This window comes from Trichechus manatus, unplaced genomic scaffold, assembly GCF_000243295.1.
Source record: "Trichechus manatus latirostris isolate Lorelei unplaced genomic scaffold, TriManLat1.0 scaffold00076, whole genome shotgun sequence".
NCBI lineage: Eukaryota > Metazoa > Chordata > Mammalia > Sirenia > Trichechidae > Trichechus > Trichechus manatus.
In genome coordinates this window covers 6,894,725-6,907,619 of record NW_004444012.1, presented here as the reverse complement: position 1 = coordinate 6,907,619, position 12,895 = coordinate 6,894,725, and the positions used below count along the sequence as shown (strand labels likewise).

Sequence of the window (12,895 nt, the reverse complement as noted above, 5' to 3'; positions counted from 1 at the left end):
GAGCTTGGAAGCAGATCCTCTCCAGTCAAGTCATCAGATGAGACCACAGCCTTAGCCAACACTTTGTGAGAGATGCTCAGGCAAAAGATCCAGTTAAGCCACGCCCAGATTCCTGACCCACAGAAACTGTGAGATAATAAATGATAGTTGTTTTTCTCTGCTGCTAAGTTTTGGAGTAATCTGTTACACAGCAATAGATAACTAATGAAAAACTCCCTAATAAGACACTTTGGAAATAGAAGAAGGGATACAACTGAAGAGAAAAATCAGTGAACTATAAGATCTCAGAAAATTAGAATATCAAAACAATAGGCATGAAAAATGTGAAAGAGTTGTTTTTAAAAATGTGGTATAGAAAATGAGAAGATCCAATAAATGCCTATTTGGAGTGGAGGGGAAGAAATTGATGAAAATGGGGGAGTAGCAATAGTCAGAAAATAATGGCTGAAGAATTTTCCAGAATTGATTAGAGGCATAACTCTTCAGATCTGAGAAATTCCATGAATCATGAGCAAGATAAAGTTTTATTTAAACTTTATCTATTGTTATAAGACACTTCACAGTTAAACTGCAAGACACCTACAACAAAAATAAATCTTAGAAGCAAACATGGAAGAAAGATGAATTTCCAAAGGAATAACTATGAAACTGACATCAGACATTTTCAATACCAGCAGTAATTGCCAGGGCTGGGAGAAAGTAACTGTCTCATTGGAATTCCATACTCAGAAAAACTACGATCATGGCCGAAAAATAGAATTTTCAAATAAAGGCAAGGAATTTACCACACATACCTTCACTGAAAGTCCACTAAAGAATGTATTTCAGGAAGAAGGAAATAGAACCTAGAAGAAGTAATGGTAAGCAAATAAACAGGTGAACATGTAGTAAAGGCAAATACACATTAACTATGAGAAACAACAATTATGATGATGACATTTAAGGGTAAAAAGAAATGTTCCCTTACCACTGGCAAATAGAAATGATGTATAAAATCTTTTGCTGCCTAGGATTTGGGTAAAGGGTTCTCCCAGGCATTGCTGGTGGAAATGTGAAGAACTATTATAGCCTTTTTGGCAACATCTCTTAAAACTGAAAATATTACCTATACCTCAAAAAACCTAACTGAAATGGTTTTTACAGGCGAGTTCTACCAAACTGTTAAATAACACAGAATTCCTACCTTATGCAAAGTGTTCCAGAGAACAGAAAAACACAGAGGTATCCCCAACTTGTTTTATGAGGCCAAAATAACCTTGATACCAGAACCAGACAAGGACAGTGGAAGAAAAGAAACGTGTACCAATCTCACATTTGAATGTAGTTCCAAATAAATAAATAATTCTAAGTAAATTATCTGCTCACCATAATCTTGCACTATAACTCATGAGAAATCCTTAGTTTTCTGTGCCAGCCATGAGGTGGTGGTATGATTTTAGGTCCAACTGAGAGATTGAGGGAGTGTTATACAAACCCTGGGACCTCTGGGACCTTACTGCTGGGAGCCACGTGTTGAGCACCCGCCACAGTAGCCATAGATACCGTCCATGGGTGAAGTTTCTCTCCAAGCAGACCTGGAGATGTATCAGGTGGATGGGGAACCCCTCACTACTGCTGTGTCCTACATGCTTATTTAGATTGTCTGAAAACACAGTAGCTGTCTCAGCACTCCCTCCTCATAGAAGTTGCCCAGATTTGAAAGTTTCCGTACTCAAAGGAAGGGATGCATTCAGGCTGATGCTTACTCAGTCAGAAATGATGCCATGCCTTCCTTCTTTTCTTTTCATCCTTCCACAAGATCTCACCGTCTCATCTAACCACCTATGTGCATCTGTGCCCTTTCTATGCTTTGGCTTTTGCTACAATAGATGAAGTCTCCACGATTCTGTGAAAGATCAAGCTCTCCACTTGGGCACTAGATCCATCATCTCCTCTCACCTACTCAAGGACAGAACTTCCACACCTCTCATTTGTCTCTTCCATCATCACTTTTTTCCTCTCTACTGGATCTTTCCTATCAGCTGTGAAATATGCTCCCATTTACTGCTTTCATTAAAAAAAAAAAAACAAAGAAAACTTTCTTCATTCTGCTTCTTTCTCTAGCTACTGCACCTTTTCTCTATTTCTCTTTTAAAACAAAACACCTCAAAAGAATTGTCTATAGTTGCTGACTACAAGCTCTCTTCTTCCATTCTTTCTTTAATCCACTCTAATCAGCCGTCCCTATTACTCCATCTAAAACTGCCCTTATGAATATCACTAATAACATGCCCATTGCTAAAAACAGTGGTCAGTTCTTAGACCTCATCCCTCTTAATCTCTCAACAGCATTACCATAGTTGACCACATGTTCCTCTGTGAAGCATTCTCTTTACTTGTCTTCCAGGACAACACACTACTCTCTTGGTTGTCCTCCTACCACCGTGTCCAATCCTTCTCAGTATCTTTTGCTGGTTCCTTTTGATCTCCCCCTTTAAATGTTAGATTTCCTCATAGTCCAGTCCCTAAAACCAAAAAAACCCTGTTGCCATTGAATCGATTCCGACTCATAGTGACCCTGTAGGACAGAGTAGAACTGCCCCGTAGGGTTTCCAAGGAGCGCCTGGTGGATTCGACCTGCCAACCTTCTGGTTAGCAGCCAAATTCTTACCTTTATTTTCTATCTGTAATTATTCTCCTAAAGATTACATCCAGACTCATGTCTGCAAAGACTGATAACTCCCTCACTTCTAACTCTAGCCCAGATAATAATTACAATGATAACTAAACAGACATCTGAAGTTAATAATAGAAAAATATTATTGTCTTTCTAATTTACTTGGTGTACATGTAAGTCTATTACATTATTTCCTATACTTTACTATACTTGAAACACATCCTAGGTAAAAGTTTAAAGTTAATATTAGTATATTCTCAGTCACCTGAGAACTATGTATTGCCACTTACTCATTGCCCATGGCTAAGTTGCAGTTATGACCACAATGGTGCCATGATATCACCTGAATTGTAGCATTTAACCTGTAATGCTCGGCTAAGCATATCTGATTGCTGTTAAATTGATGTCCCAATGAGCAAATGACAATGATTACCCCACAACCACTATTTTTACTCATGCTGAATTAGGTGACTCTTTAGAAAGTTAGAACTTTTATTGGGCATTCATCATTGAAAGACATTTTGGTAAAATAAGATTTTAGTGGATCAAGTTATTTAATAAATTTATATTTTGATCTGACTTAAAAATGAGAAGATAGCAGAGCAATGTGCTATATTAATTGCTACAAAAAAAGCCATCTAAAGACCCAGTGACTTCACCGTGCACTGTACAATTTTGTTGGAAGTTAAAACAGAGGAAAGTGGCAGGAGAATTAATACAGGGCAGACACGCCAAATTCCATTAATTTGAATTTAATTTCAAATTAAATTTTATTGGATACAGGTATACGATTTATACGACGCATAAAGAGTTTATTACTAGTTTTATGTTTGTATATACTTATTTAAGCCATACTATTTTAAAAACAATTTATGGCAATACTAGGGATTTGGGAGAATTCTTTTCCTTTTAATGTTTCAGAGCCACTGTCCTAAAGCAGTTTATTCTGCAAAGAAGTCAACTTTCACAAGGGGGAAAAACCTCATGCTTTCAAAATTCAAGTTGTCTTTTTTTCGTCATAATGTTGTAAGGCCAACCATATTTCAGCCTGGGGAAAGCAGATCAAGACTACCTCTGGACGGTGTATTGATGGAAGGACAACTAATTTGTTTGGAGTCCTTATCAGATCCCAGAGCTTCCACAGAACAAGGAACAGCCTGCCTCAGCAGCTAAACTTCCTCTACTCCCTCCTCCCCAGTGAACTGCTGTTCCTGCCAGAATAGTACACCACTTTATCTCCCAGGGTTTATTTTCTCGAAAACGCTATCCAGATCTCAGAACACTTACTAATCTCCTTACTGCCACCATTAAGACCCAGCCTAAAACCGAGAATTCCACTCCATATCATATTTGTTAGCTTCTTTTGAAAAAAACCCTGCTTCCCCAAAAATCTGTAAGAGGAGATATTTAGATACTTTGGTATTGTCCATCCCCATACCCATGTCTTAGTTGTGTTCACATTTATTCATTAAACAATGATTTACTGAGACCTCCTATGCCAGGTGCACTGCTAATGGAGTACCGAAACCCTCAGTTTCTCCTCCTTCCTCCTTTCCTCTGACAGTGCTTTACAAGCCCTCTTAATAACTGTTAATATTTTCTGGCTGCAGATCTCAGCTTCCCCGTGAAGTGGCTCTGCTACCATGCCTGACCATGCCTTGTCTCCTGGTCCCATGATTTAGATGAAGGAAGAAGGACCCTCTCACTAACAAGGTGTACCCCTTAGCTCCCCAAAAGAAGGAACTTATTCTCATCTCTCTTAAACGACTCAAGTGTATCAACTGTTTCATTAAGTTCTCTAAAGTGTCTTCCTTCACCTACTTAAAAAAAAAAAAAAATCTTATGCTAATTTTCCTGACTACCTAGTAGAGGAACATTTTGAGTGGTACCAAACAATTTCATATCCAAAAGAATCCTCTCACCTAGCCCATATGTGAATCCTTGAACTAAATCCAAGTAGGCCCACTCTATCGCCTTGATGTGACTTACTTACTGCCCATCTGGATCACTGCCCAGAGAGCTAAGAATATTTTATTTAAAAATCTCTGCCCCAGGACCTATCAGCACCTCCAATAAGTCTGGTTATTTCCTTACAAGATGCTCCTTAGACCCTCATCACTCAATACATTTTGCATTAACAGGGTATCCCTTCATAAACATTATACCAAGCATAGAGAAAAATATGAGCTATAATCAAGCTTATTTAAATTTTATTTGCCCAACATTCAAATAGTAATTATTCTTTAATTCCCTTCACCCTTCCCAGCCTCAAAAAGCCTCATGTTTAAACAAAACCAACAAAAACTCAATTTTTCTACAAAACACAATCAGTTGACCAATCAATCAATGTAGCCACCTGTAGAAATTATACAGTGGGCAGTAGCGGGAAATATTGACATGGCACCTTACCACTTCTCTTTGGGGGTTCAAAGTATTTGTTCTCATTGCTTTGCACAGAGGTTGGAAATGATTTTTTTTTTTTTCCTTCTACAGCAGATTAATAATGTTGTTTCTGGTAATGTTTTTATTCTTTAAAAAAAAGGTGGGGGGAGAATATACAGAACTTGTAGCTTCCAATTAACAGTTCTATGGAAATCCACAAGATGGGTTTTACATAACATTTCTGAATATTTCTCTATGTTCCCAAATGCTAGTTTTTCAACTAGAGAAGAAAGTCAGTTTCTCCATCAGTGCCTTTTCATTTCATATCCCACCCTAAAGGGGAAAAATAGCATCTGCATCTGCGTAGAGGCTCAGGACAAGACCTCTCTTACTCTAATAACCAGGTTCACAGGTCTCTCGCTGACTTTTCAAGCTCTCTGTCATCAGTTTGGCTGCCGTTCTAGTGTATTTTGGCCCATTCCACTGGCTTTAGCTCAGCTCATGCTGACACATCTGCAGGGGGCTGAATTCAACATTGGGGGAGACAATTTATGAGCACTTATTATCGTATACCACCCACATGTAATTAAACCTGAAAAGAAACTATGGATATCCTCTGCTGCAGTGTGAAAATCTCCATCCTCCCTGACCTCACTTTTTCCAGATTACCTTTTCTAAGGCATGAGTGCTCACTGTCTGATGCCAGGGAACAGGAAGGCATTTTTCACAGCCTGAAGCATTCCTTTGATTTCAGTTCTACGGCGAGTAAGATTTTTTCCCCTATGGGTCTTTCCTCTCCCACCCCATGTCACAGTGAGTTTTCATACAAAACTACAAAGATCTGGGAAACCCTGACCACACACCAGCCACCCAACAACGAGAAGGCACAACTGTGAGGGTCGGAAGGTACATTTGAAAATTTGACCTTGAGCTGAAAAAACAGTATGAGAAGGAAATACCAGAGCAGAGACCTACCGGGAATGAGCTATACCTGCAGTAAATGACTTTGCTTTCCATCCTCTGCTCTGTTGACTTAGGTTTCTTCCATTTTCCATTTTATAAAATGGGTCTGTTGATACACCACCTCTCTGTCCACCAGCTGGACTCCCAGTAGCGTGATGGTAGCAGCATGATGGACCAGGGTTGATTGACAGACATCAGGACACTAAGCCAGGAAGTGGAGGAGGAGAGCTGAGGTTACAAAAAGGCATGGGCCTGGATGAAAGGGTGAAGGAATGCAGTGGGATGTCTCAGAGAAAGGGAGTTCTGTCGAACAGAGGCTGAAGGGAGTTGAGAAGGGGCTGAGATGTGGAAGGCTAAGAAGCCCAGTGGTTTCAACAGAACTTGTCCCAGCACAGGCATCTAAAGCAGTGAGGCAAGAGATATGGGATTCTTCCTTAAGAGACTATGGGGCAGGTTTGGTAGCAGCACACAGTTAGATTGGTATTCTCATGCTTTCAGTATTTAATCTGAAACTGAGAGGAACTTAAACCCATTGTCATCAAGTCAGTTCTGACTCACGGAGACCCTATAGGACAGAGTTGAACTGTCCCATAGGGTTTCCAAGGCTGTAATCTTTACAGACCCAGACTGCCATATCTCTCTCCTGAAGAGTAGCTTGTGGGTTCCAACCGACAACCATTTGGTTACAAGCATGAAACCACAGAGCCCCCAGGGCTCCTTGAAAGGAACCTAACAAATCTTTCCAACCCTTTGTAAGTGCTAGATGGTTTAGGAAAGACACAGGCCAGTGTTGCAAAGACCATATTTAGGAATTAAACTGCAGAGAGCTAACTGTAGGGTAATGCTGTGTACATGTAATTTACCTATATCTTTGTAATTTTTCCAATCTTCATCTTTATTCATTTAATAATTATTCATTGAGCTCCTACAAAACTGCTCACAGTACCCAGAGAAGAAGAGAAATATGGCCCCTGCCTACAAGGACTTGTTCCATGATTATAAGCTCCATGATGGCAGGGATTTTGTTTGGTTCACTTCCATCTTTTCAGAGCCTGGAACAGTGTTTGGCACACAGTAAGTGTTGACTAAATATTTGTTGAATGAATGAATGAAGCAGGCTTCAGCCCAGTAATTCACTGTTGTATTGCTACTACTAGAATACCATAGTTAACTTGGCTCTCTCAGGATAATGCTAACAGAGTGAATAATGCACAAAGGGCAAAAATTTCCTAACCTAAAAAAAGAAAGATATCCCTATTCCCTCCTATAGTGGTTGCTGTGGAAACGACCAGAGCCCAAAGAAGAGACGCTGTCTTTGGATCTGTCCTTTCCTCAGCACACAGAACCACAGATAAGCAGTTCCTGCTTTATGAGAAGCTACTGAGGGGAGGTAAGAGGGAGACATTTCCTATCCTAAACAGTACAGAATCCTGGCAAGCAAGAGATGGTTTATTCAAATGGGTGCCTGAAGAGAGTTCAAGAAAGGATTGTTTGTGAAGATAGGACAGAGTTAACAAAAACCAACCAGGTATTGGGAGCCTTTAATTTAAAGACTGAAAGTTCAAGGGGATAGAGTAAGCACTGGTATCTGACAAGAACTCTAGCTGTAGAAGAGGGCAACCCAACAGGGGTCATGGCCCTGGAAAAGGTCGACCTCTCAGTGCACAGAGCTGGGTGGAGAAGGGTGGTAAAGAGATCCAGAGGGGCAGAGAATCTAAGCACAATCACCAATTTTGCCCCTCAGCATCTACTTTTGTTCTTTGCTTGAAAAACATGCAAGCAACCCAAGTTTTATCAGACCAATCCTGGTTTCATTTACTGGATCTGTCAGGATCCCAGCAGGAAACAGATGGCACACTCAAAGGGAAAACTAAGGAGAGTTTAATGAAGGGGCATTTACAAGAGTATAAGTAAGTTGTGGTAAACTAGTTTTATGAATTGAATTGTGTCCCCCAAATTATGTGTTTTAAATCCTAAACTGCCTATGGTTATAATCCTGTTTGTGAGTGGGTTATGTTTGTTATGTTAATGAGGCAGGATTAGGTTGTGTTAATGAGGACTAGGTTATGTTTGATATGTTAATGAGGCAAGAATAGGGTATATCTTAAGTCAAACTCTTGAGACATAAAGAGATTAAACAAGCAAGCTAAGGAGCAGAGATGTGAGAAGAGAGATGCCAAGCCACATGAAGATCATTCAGGAGCAGAAACTCAAAGAGACAAGGACTTTCCTCCCAGTTGACAGAGAGAGAAAACCTTTCCCTGGAGCCAGTACCCTGAATTCTAGCCTTCTAAACTGTGAGAAAATAAATTTCTGTTTGTTAAAGCCACCCACTTCTGGCATTTCTATTATAACAGCAGCAGATAACTGAGACAACCAGCAAGAAATGGCAAAGCACCCGGGTTAGTAACAGTAGAACCCTGTTAACACCCTTAGGTTTGAAGGTACTGGGGAAGGAGTAATTGCTGGAACACTGGGAGAGCTGAAGATGGAAGAGCGGCCAGAGAACAGAAGCTGAGGCTTTTGATAGAGGAATAAACCACCCTAGAATAGCTCTGACAGGTAAGCAGCCGGAGGACTAATGCCCTGACATTCTTCCCTCACACCTTCCAAGGTCCTGCTGATGCCTCCCATGGGACAATTAGAGGCCAGAAGAAAAGGGAGCCAGCCAGTTGGTGAAGTCCAAGGAGGTCGGCCTCACGAGGCATAGGCCAGGATGGGGATGGCTGGTGAGTGGATCTGAAGGAGAAAACAGAGCATTTCCAGCAGCTGTGTTTACTGACTGGCTTTGAACACCTAAACAAAAACCACCTACACAGTAACAGCCAATACGCCAAGCTCATGTTCTGACATAGTCATCAACTGGGGTATGAATAAGGTTTGGGGAAGCCAGAGCTTCCATTCCTCCAGCTATGGATCTTTCCCCGACGATTACTTGAACAAGAGGAAGCAAATACCATACCACCCCCTGCAACTGAATATGTGTCTATGTGTGCACCTGTTAAACAGACTTCTAGGGGCTGTAAGGTGTATTTGCTTAGCAATCAAACATACCAGGACCTGACTTTCAGCTCGGACGTTTACAACCTATGTGACACTGGGCAAGTTACTTAATCACTTTAATTCTCCATCTGTATAATTTGGAACTCTAACCACCCTGAGAAAAATATTGTAAAGAATAAATGAAATAATGGAAAATTCTTAACAGGGTTTTTCACACATGGTTGATACTCTTTTAATATTCATTTTCCATTGGCCTTACTCTTGTGATCCTGCAGTCAACACTTAATGCATATTTGTAACTCCCCCTATGAGAAAATGTATTCCAAGCTCCAATCAGCTTATAAACAAAAATCTTTTGAACACAACTTGTGTTTAAATTGAGGAGGCTCTGTATTTAGATAAAACTCTCAAAGGTAGTTTGATGATAAAGACTCGTTGATGATCATATTTTCAGACATGATAGGATCATTCTAACTTGGATAAAGTGAGTTCACTCTGCAAGAAATAAATAGGTAATTAGATACGATGAGCTAAAGAACCCAGACAAGTAACCCAAAAACTATGACTATACACTAAGGAAAATGCTCCGGAAGAATAGACACACAACTGTTAATAGTGGCGAACTCTGGAGATCAGAGTGGGATTGGAGGGATGTGAGCAGTGAAAGCAGACTCTCACTTATTCCTCTGTATATTTAAATATTGCTTAAATGTTTTATAATGAACATGCACACACATTCTGCTTAACTTTTTATTGTGCTTTAAGTGAAAGTTTATAGTTCAAGTTAGTTTCTCATACAAAAATTTATACACATTGTTATGTGACCCTAGTTGCTCTCCCTATAATTTGAAAGTACACTCCTCCTTTTCACCTTGAATTTCCCGTGTCCATTCAACCAGCTCCCGTTGCTTTCTGCCTTCTCATCTCGCCTCCGGACAGGAGCTAGCTGCCCATTTAGTCTCATGTATCTACTTGAGCCAAGAAGCACACTCTTCACGACTATCATTTTATGTCTTATAATCCAGTCTAATCTTTGTCTGAAGAGTTGGCTTTAGTTTTGGGCTAAGAGAGAGCCGGGGGGCCATGTCTTCCGAGGTCCCTCCAGTCTGAGTCAGACCATTAAGTCTGATCTTTTTACTAGAATTTGAGTTCAGCACCTCACTTTTCTCCTGCTCCATTAGGGACTCTCTGTTCTATTCCCTGTCAGGGCGGTCATTGGTGGCAGCCAGGCACCATCTAGTTCTTCTGGTCTCAGGCCAATGGAGTCTCTGGTTTGTGTGGCCTTTTCTGTCTTTTGGGCTAATATTTTCCTTGTGTCTTTAGTGTTCTTCATTCTCCTTTGCTCCAGGTGGGCTGGGACAAATTGATGCATCTTAGATGGCTGCTCACTAGCTTTTAAGACCCCAGATGCCACTTAAAAAGTGGGATACAGAACATTTTCTTAATAAATTTTGTTATACCAATTGACCTAGACATCCCCTGAAACCATGGTCCCCAGACCCCCACCCCTGCTACTCTGTCTCTCGAAGTGTTCGGTTGTATTCAGGAAACTTCTTAGCTTTTGGTTTAGTCCAGTTGTGCTAACTCCCCCTGTATTGTGTGTTGTCCTTCCCTTCACCTAAGATAATTCTTGTCTATCTAGTTAGTGAATACCCCTCTCCCTTCCTCCCCACCTTCATAACCATCAAAGGAACATTTTCTTCTGTGTTGAAACCTTTTCCTGAGTTCTTATAATAGTGGTCTCATACAGTGTTTGTCCTTTTGCGACTAACTAATTTCACTCAACATAAGCCTTCCAGATTCCTCCATGTTAGGAGATGTTTCAAAGATTCATCGTTGTTCTCTATCATTGCATAGTACTCCATTGTGTGTATGCACCATACTTTGTTTATCCATTCATCCGTTGATGGGCACCTAGGTTTTTTCCATCTTTTTTCTAATGTGAACAGTACTGCAATGAACAAGAGTGTGCATATGTCTATTCATGTGATGGCTCTTATTTCTCTACGATATATTCCAAGGAGTGCAATTGCTGGATCGTATGGTACTTCTATTTCTAGCTGTTTAAGGAAGCACCAAATCGATTTCCATACTGGTTATACCATTTTACATTCTCACCAGCAGTGTATAAGTGTTCCAGTCTCTCCACAACCTCTGTTATTATTTTGTGTTTTTTGGATTAATGCTAGCCTTGTTGGGGTGAGATGGGATCTCACTGTAGTTTTGATTTGCATTTCTCTAATGGCTAATGATTATGAGCATTTTCTCATGTGTCTGTTAGCCACCTGAAAGTCTTCTTGGAGAAGTGCCTGTTCACATCCTTTGCCCATTTTTGAATTGGGTTATTTGCCTTTTTGTGGTTGAGGTTTTGCAGGATCTTGTTTTAGATTTTAGAGATTAAACCCTGATCAGATGTGTTGTAGCCAAAATTTTTTCCCCAGTCTGTAGGCTGTCTTTTTACTCTTTTGGTGAAATCTTTTGATGAGCATAAGTGTTTGACTGTTAGGAGCTCCCAGTTCCCTAGTTTCTCTTCTGGTGTTTGTGCATTGATAGTTATGGTTTGTATTCTGTTTATGCCCTGTATTAGGGCTCCTAGCATTGTCCCTATTTTTTTCTTCTATAATCTTTATCATTTTCAATTTTATATTTAGGTCTTTGATCCATTTTGAGTTAGTTCTTATGCATGGTGTGAGGTATGGGTCGCATTTCAGCTTTTTGCAGATGGATATCCAGTTATGCCAGCACCATTTGTTAAAGAGACTGTCTTGTACCCAGTTAATGGACTTTGGGCCTTTGTCAAAAATCAGCTGCTCATAGGTGGATGAATTCACGTCTGGATTCTCAATTCTGTTCCATTGTTCTACGTATCTGTTGTTGTACCAGTACCAGGCTGTTTTGACTACAGTGGTGGTATAGTAAGTTCTAAAATCAGGTAGTGTGAGGCCTCCCACTTTCTTCTTCTTTTTCTTCAGTAATGCTTTACTTATCCAGGACCTCTTCCCTTTCCATTTGAAGTTGGTGATTTGTTTCCCCATCTCATTAAAAAATGCCATTGGAATTTGGAACAGGATTGCATTGTATCTGTAGATCACTTTGGGTAGAGTTGACGTTTTCACAATGTTGAGTCTACCTATCCATAAGCAAGATATATTTTTCCACTTACATAGGTCTCTTTTGGTTTCTAGCAGTAGTGTCTTGTAGTTGTCATTGTATAGATCTTTTACTTCTCTGGTTAGATTTATTCCTAAGTATTTTATCTTCTTGGGGGCTATTGTAAATGGTATTGATTTGGGAATTTCCTCTTGGAAGTTCTATTTGTTGGTGTAGAGGAATCCAACTGATTTCTGTATGTTTATCTTGTGTCCTGATACTTCGCTGAAATCTTCTATTACTTCCAGTAGTTCTCTTGTGTATTCTTTGGGGGTTTTCTGTGTATAAGATCATATCATCTGTAAATAGGGATACTTTTACTTCTTCCTTACGAATTTGGATGCCCTTTATTTCTTTTTCTAGACTAATTGCTCTGGCTAGGATCTCCAGCACAATGTTGAATAAGAGTGGTGATCCTTGTCTGGTTCCCGTTCTCAAGGGGAGTGCTTTCAGACTCTCTCCATTTAGGATGATGTTGGCTGTTGGCTTGGTACAACTGCCTTTAATTATGTTGAGGAATTTCCCTTCTATTCCTATTTTACTGAGAGTTTTTATCATGAATGGGTGTTCGGCTTTGTCAAATGCCTTTTCTGCATCAATTGATAAGATCATATGGTTCTTGTCTTTTGTTTTATTTATGCAATGGATTACATTGTTTTTCTGATGTTGAACCATCTCGGCATACCTGATATAAATCCCACTTGATCATGGTGAGTTATTTTTTTTGATATGTTGCTGAAT

General features: G+C 39.9%; 1 long non-coding RNA gene across 3 annotated transcripts in view; it reads right to left on the bottom strand.

Annotated features, from left to right (window-relative positions):
- LOC111821298 (uncharacterized) overlaps positions 1 to 12,895 on the bottom strand; it is a 165,278-nt gene that overhangs the window by 57,066 nt on the left and 95,317 nt on the right. For 2 of the 3 annotated variants that reach the window (XR_002824738.1, XR_002824740.1), the window contains exon 6: positions 6,030 to 6,203. The exons of the other annotated variant lie outside the window; for it this stretch is intronic. This is a non-coding gene — a long non-coding RNA (uncharacterized LOC111821298). The remainder of the gene's footprint in view (positions 1 to 6,029; positions 6,204 to 12,895) is intronic. 3 annotated transcript variants of the gene reach the window in all.